This window comes from Dendrobium catenatum, unplaced genomic scaffold (assembly GCF_001605985.2).
Source record: "Dendrobium catenatum unplaced genomic scaffold, ASM160598v2 original_scaffold_236387, whole genome shotgun sequence".
In the NCBI taxonomy this organism is placed as follows: Eukaryota; Viridiplantae; Streptophyta; class Magnoliopsida; order Asparagales; family Orchidaceae; genus Dendrobium; species Dendrobium catenatum.
This window is the reverse complement of record NW_021554795.1, coordinates 238,363-245,651: the sequence shown is the minus strand read 5'-3', so window position 1 is coordinate 245,651 and position 7,289 is coordinate 238,363.

The following is a 7,289-nucleotide window of genomic DNA, read 5'->3' as shown; positions in this document are numbered from 1 at the left end:
TTTCCCTCTCAGACTGTTTGTAACAGGATTGAGAGGATTTTCAATAATTTTTTTTTGGAGAGGGGCTAGCTCCAATTTCCAAATTCTTTCGTCTTCTTGGGACAATTATTATGGTATGTTGGTTGAAGGGGCTTTGTGTTGTAAGACTCTAAAGGGCCTAGCCTTTTCCTTTTCCTTTAAGTTATGGTATAATTTTTGTGCTAATTTGAGTATTTAGGCTAAGTTTATGAATGCTAAGTACTGTGGTACAAAGCATCCCACCTTGTGTTGTTATCGTAAAGGTAACTATAAAGTGTGGCATCATCTTTGCAAAGTGAAGTGGTTTGTTGAACTGAGTATTAATTGGGGTCTTGGTTGTGGTAATATTTTTTTAGTAGGATCGTTGGGTGGGGGTGCAATCCATCGACTCTATTTTGAATACTACTTCTATTGCTTTTGTCAAAGTTCATTATTTTTTTAATGAGTATGGTTGGGATGTTTATAAACTCTCTAATATTTTGCCTAATTGTATTATTCATAAAATTTTACTTATTCCTTTAAACTTTCATTGTCTTGATGTTCAGATGTGTGCTTTATCTAAAGATGGTAAATTTAGATTAAAGGATGCTTGGCATTATTTTTGTACAAAGCAGGAGGCCCCTAAGATTTTTAATAAGATTTGGCATAAAAGTATCTCGTCTACGATTTCCATTTTTGTTTGGCATACTTTACATAAGTTTATTCCCACTGATAACAATTTGAATAAATGAGGTTTTATCTTTCCTTCTAAATGTCAATGTTGTTATCATTTGGAAAATATGCATCATGGGTTTGTATCTGGTCCTTGTGTTGTTTAAGTTTGGACGTACTTTGATGATATGTTGCATTTAAACTATTTTAATGCTAAGGCTTCAATCTTCTCTATTCTTAACTCTTGGTTTGACAAGTCCAGAGGTCATATTAGGAACATTATTCTCTCTCTTATTCTTTGATTTTTATGGTTGGATAGGAATAATTTCTACTTCAACGGGGTGGTCATGAATAATAATAGAATTATTCAAAGAGTTAAAGATAAGACGGTGTCCATGTTCTCTGATAAAATTCTGTTGCCTAAGATTTTAATAATTCTATTTTTACTGTGGTGGATTTGGGTATTGCATTGGTAGAGGATGTTTCCATCAATGTTCCTAAGTGCACCTCTTGGATGAAGCCTCCGATTAGTTTTGGTAAGTTTAATATGAAAGTTGTTAGAATTAATACTAGGGTGGGTTGTGGTGGTATCATCAGAGATGCTAATGGTAAAGGCATTGTGGGCTTTTCTAGTCCCTTTTACAACTATGATGTGAATGAGGCTACTATTTACACAATCCTGTATGGGTTGAAACTTTGTTTTTCTCTTGATATGAAAAATATTGTGCTTGCATTTGGCTTCAACATTGTTATTAAGTTTCTTCTTTGAGCAAGGATATTGTTTATTCTTCTACAGTGTTTTACATGAGGAGGAATATTAATCAGTGGTTAAGTATGCTCCATTGCTCCTTTTCTGTTATTAAGTTGGAAGGGAATGCTTGTGCTCTTGGTATTTCCAAGTGGGGTTGTGATTTGGAGTCCTTGGAGGATTTCATTATTCCTAACCTTCCTCTTCATATTAGAGGTTTGTTAAATTTGGATGAGATTAGTTTTTCTTATGTGTTTCATTAATGCTGTTGAGGTTGGTTATTGTTAGTTTTTGCCCGGCGGTTGTGGGTTTTCTCTTTCCATCTGGGTTGGTTGGTTTCTTTTGGTGGGTTGTTTGCTGAGCCTTTTTGTTTGGATTCTGCTTCTCCTTGCTGGGATTTTGATGGTGCACTCTATGCCTGGGTGCTTTTCTCTATATTATCTTGGCCAGTTAGCATTTGGGCCTATGGTTTGTTTGAGGATAAAGTTTGGTTGTTGCTATGTTTTTCTTTTTGTGGTTTCTTGGGGACTTTTTTCTAGTTTCAATTTATTTTGTGTTGCTAGTTGCTATTGTCTTGCAATTTGCTGGAGGGATTTGCTGCAATTTGTGGGTGTTATTTTGTGCATGGTTGGGTTGGTGCTTTTCAGTGGGTTGGTCATTCTATTTTGATTAAGGATTTGTGTTTTAATTGCTTTGATATGTATTACTCTTATTATAGTGTTTTTGGTATCTGGTTCTAGTATTGATGTTATTATGGTTATACTCTTAGGGGGTTGGTGTTTGGCCTTGGGTACCTTTTTGGCTGTGGGTACTTTGTGGATTTATTTTGCCTGCTTCACCATTGGTTCAATCTAAGCCTTCCATCAACTGTTTGTCTCATTGGTGATCAGGTTTGCATGTTATATTATTATTTATGTTTTTATTTCCGTGTCTATTTGATTGGAGATAGGTGTTGCTAGCTTGGTTCTTACATGACTTGGAATCCTAGCTGGTTGGAATTTTGGAATTTTTTGTGCAAGAATATCTATTTTATTTTCCTTATAGATATGAAATTGATTTCTCAATAACTTTTTAATATGAATCTTGAATCTATATTAAATCTAATAGCTGAAATATTTAATAAAATCTATATGTACTTAGAAAAATTTAGTCTTCACTAAAGATGGAGACAAAATTCTATCACGAACGGAGTCGCCAAAAAATATTTGGATAAATTTAATTTAACATCACAATGCAATTATCTATAAGATTCTCTTTATATTTATATTTTAGGTTTCATTAATCAAATTCGTATAGATTGACATTATACCATCCCTAAGGATAGAGTAATTTTCCATTATCAAATTGAGAAGAGAAACTTTCCTTTCATGATTGAATATTGTATAAAGATTATTCAGTTGATTTTGAAGGGTAAAAGAAATATTCACGTATTGTTTCAATTATATGCTTAGTACAATGTTTAAAGCTTTGTTCTACATTCCATAAATCCTTCAACTTATCTTAAAAAGAAATTAAAATTGGGTTTATTTAATTCTTGTTTGTAGACTCCCTATAGGGGCAACCCTCTATAGTAAATTACATCTCCCAAGAAAATTCTTTATATTAAAGCGTAAACTAAAGAATTTCAAAGGCATATGGATCTAAAGAAATATTCGAGAAAATAAGATTTAATGTATAAGCTTTAGATTATAATTTCTCTACTTTTTCTCTGAATTTTAATTTTAAAAGAGTTCAATATAAATGTGCAAAAGACTAAAGATGTTTTTATTATCTGAACTAATACTTACTTGGAGTGATTTGTCAGCTAGGGGTGTAAACGAGTTGAGTCCAGTCAAGTTTTGGCATTATCAAGATCAACTCATTACTCAAAAAGCTAGATCATACTCAAGCTCAAGCTTGAGTCAAGCTCAAAAGGTGAGCTTGTCCTAGTATAAGTGAGCTCGAGCAGGCTTATGAGCCTTCAATAAACCTCTGCCAGTTCTCTGTGTCACATTTGTGAACTTGGAAAACTTTGCTTCATCGCATGATGTAATTAAATATGAAGAGAAATTTATTTATTCATTGATAGTTTAAAATAAACTCAGACTCTATAGAGACAAATGGTGACCAAGCTCCCCAATAACAAGCTTAGATATCTATTCATATTATATATATAGGTTCAACCATATATTCATATGATATTCAAGCTCTAAGTCCTATATAGAATTTAAAAAGAGAGTATCCTCCACATGAAATGATATCATCTTTTGGAGCCTCATGTATATATATATATATATATACAAGTCTAAACATTGTACAACTAGATCTTTATACATTTTACTTTTACAAAGACTCATACATATATACATCATTCCAAAGTATAATCTACTTTGACTCTTGCAGGAGTTTAAAGGAAATATAAAAGTATATAAGGTGTAAAGCAATTGTGTAATAACATAATGCTTCTAATGCAATCCTTAAAGATCATAAGAGCATAAATTAGAATTTAAAATGAATGAGATGTAGATTACTAAAAATAAATAAATATACACAAGTTACTCTCCAAGCAAAGAACCTTAAAGCAAATCAAACCACCTTCCTAGCCTAGACTAGAATTACTTTTTTCAGTAAAACATATAAGTGCGTGTAGAAAGGCTATGTGGCTTAGATAATTTATAAGCTTTATTGATTTAGAGTTTTCTATAAATAAATTTATTTGTTTAAGGTCTTTAAAGGTTGATTTTTATTTAAGTTTTAATTATTTATAGATTTCAATTTTCTTTTTAAGATATTTTAATTATTTAGGTTTTAAAGAATATAGCATTTAACAATTGCTAAGTGCTAGAAGCTATTGTTCAGTAAATCTTGGGCTCATATTTATAATGCTACCAATCCTTATGTGGGCTACTGTAACAAAGTTTTACAATGTGTCCAAACCTTTGGTTAGGTTCATGTTGAGTAGGATTTGGTTGGTGCTCCATTTAATGGGTTTTGGGAGGCTTGGTTCAACCCAAAATTTTAAACTAGGTAAAATTATTGGTTCAATATCTTGGGGAGTGTGCATATGGTTAAAACACACTAGCAATAACAAATTTCAAAATTTATTTTTACTTATGGGGTGATTTAGGGTAAGAAAACAAAAATTTTAACACTTGGTTCAACACTATTGGTCAAACCATGTGGGCATAAGGCTTAGAAATTCTATTAGGAAACTCATGTTGATGTAATGAATAGTAACCACGAGTTTGTTTTAATGATTTAGTTTAAATCATGAGAAATGAATTTTTTAAGTATATGTGACAATTTTGGTCAATTGATTTTGAGTTGGTAAATAAGGTTTGACTAGAGGTTAATGGTGGGTCCAACCTAATTTATATTCTGGACTTGTTCCAGTTGGTCCCAAGCATTGATGTGGTCATTTAGTAATAAAACCATTTTTAAAGGCTTAAGGGGTTATTTGGTCAACCATGGTTAAGTTGGTCAACCAGAGTTGACCAAGGTTTGAAACTTGGTTTTATGCATTATAATTAATGTTTAGGGTTTATTGGAGGTGGTCCCATGTCATGGTAGAATCTCCATACATGTAATGTAATTTATAAGTAAAAGGGAAATTGGTTAAACCTAGGTTGACGTGGTCAGCCAGGGTTGACCAGGGCTTGGGGTTTGGTTCAATAGATGTTAAATAGAATTTAGAAAAAAAATTTAGAAGGTTGTATGGCATGATTTTACTAAGCCATATTGAGGTTTAAGGACAATCTAGTTTTTAAGATTTAGGGTTTTTTGGTCAACCATGGTCAACCAAGTTTCAATTTATGTTTAATACATCATATTTAAGTCAACGATGATATTTAATAAGTTTGGTTAAGCTTTTAAGATCAAATTTCTCAATAGGGTATGTTCAATGACATTGATAATAAATATTATAGCATATGAAATTTCTTTTAGTTCGTGGAGTTAGGGGTCTTGAAATGCCTTCAAATTTATGTGGCTAACAGTAGGGACATGCCAATAAATATGTTTGATTTAGATTTTGGGTTTAATTCTAACACTGAATTTGGAGTTTTTATTTTATAATGGGTTTGATAAATGAGTTTCATTTTGTTTTGATTTAATCAATTATTTATAAGGATTTTGGATTTGTAATGTTCAGTTCTTTGTCAATCATCAGTGATCGTCAATGATTGAATAGATTTGTAGTTAGCTGTCACTATGGATTATCAACTGATAGATTTAATGCTTGATATAGATTTAAGTTTTGAATTAATTAATGAAGATAAATGATTGAGGAAATTTTTGTTTTACAATGATCATATCACTGACAATAATTTGGTGATTTTAGGTGATTAATGAAATGGTCACATGATATTCAGGGGTGATTTTCAAGTGATGATTTTATGGATCAATGATCCAATGCACAATATCAAGTTTGATTTGAGATTTAAAGCATGGTTTAATGACTAATACCTATAGAGTAGTGTTTGATATAAAGAAAATGACCTCATTTATAAATGAGGTTAATAAATGAAACTCCAAGAGGTGTGATAAATTTGAAAAGTAAATTACACGTGGTGGTGTTGAACGATGTGATCAAATGTATCTAGAAGATTGCTTGATATTAATGTTTGATTATGGATGAATTTATTCTTGATTAGAATAGTGTCTCCTAGGCAAGGAAGATTGAAATATGAATGAGACTGCAATTCTAAAATATATAAGATTTATACCTGACTAGGATAACACCTTATAGACTAGTGGATTCAAAAATTGAATAAGATAACTACTCTCAAACATATGAGGTTTATACTTGACTTGCATAGCATCTAATAGATAAGTAGATTGAAATTTGAATGTGATAGAAACTCTCAAATAGACAAAATTTATATTTAATAAGGATAATGACTCCTAGATAAGAAAAATTTAAATATGAATTAGATATAGACTTTTAAATGTTGCGAATATGAGATTACGGATTAGACTTTTGATGATAGCAAACATTCATGTTTTTCTATGACTGCCTTGCCTACTAATTTTTCATGACCACAAGATCGAATGCAACTCAAGCCAGCTCAAGATCGGGTAGATTTAGGTTGAGTCAAGTCTGTATTTTTTTCCTTTCTTGAGTCAATTGTAAAAGTGGTTTCTGATGCTAAGTAACCTTGCACACACACACACTTGAGGGGTTTTATGAGTTTTTCTATTTTGAGTACATCATCCTGGACGATGTTCATATCAGCCAGGATGATCCAACTAAAAATAGAAATCATAATTAGGGCATCTTGGTTAAGCAAGCATCATTAAGCAAATTATCCTTGACGATACTTGTATCGACCAGGACGATAGGCTAAAATCAGAAAGAATCAGTCGCCATATCAATTTAGGTATTCTTTATTTTTAAAATATCAGCCAGGATGATCTCCATATCAGCCTGGACGATGCAGCACAATTATGCCTAAATTAATCTGGCTATTATGGAAAGCAATTAAGGCTAATTGATACGATCACATCGGCCAGGCCAATCACAGAATCGACCAGGATGATGTCCTGGATAATTGACATCAGCCAGAGTCTATTCCGGGTAATGTTCAGGACGATTGTACTCGATTTTGAACTAATCAGCCAGGACGATATTATATCATCCTGGACGATGTAACCAATTTTCTTCTGATCATCCCAAATTGTCCTAGCTGATTGAGCTTAATTAGTACTGATCGGCCAGGATGATATTTCTATCATCCTGGATGATAATGTCGGTTCTTAAAATTCTATTTAAAGGACCTAAATTTTCTCATGCTAAAGACCTTGAGTGCTACTGCCTTGACCTGAGAAAGTCTTGGGAGAGGGAGAGAGAGAGAGATAGAGAGAGAGAGAGAGAGAGAGAGAGAGAGAGAGAGAG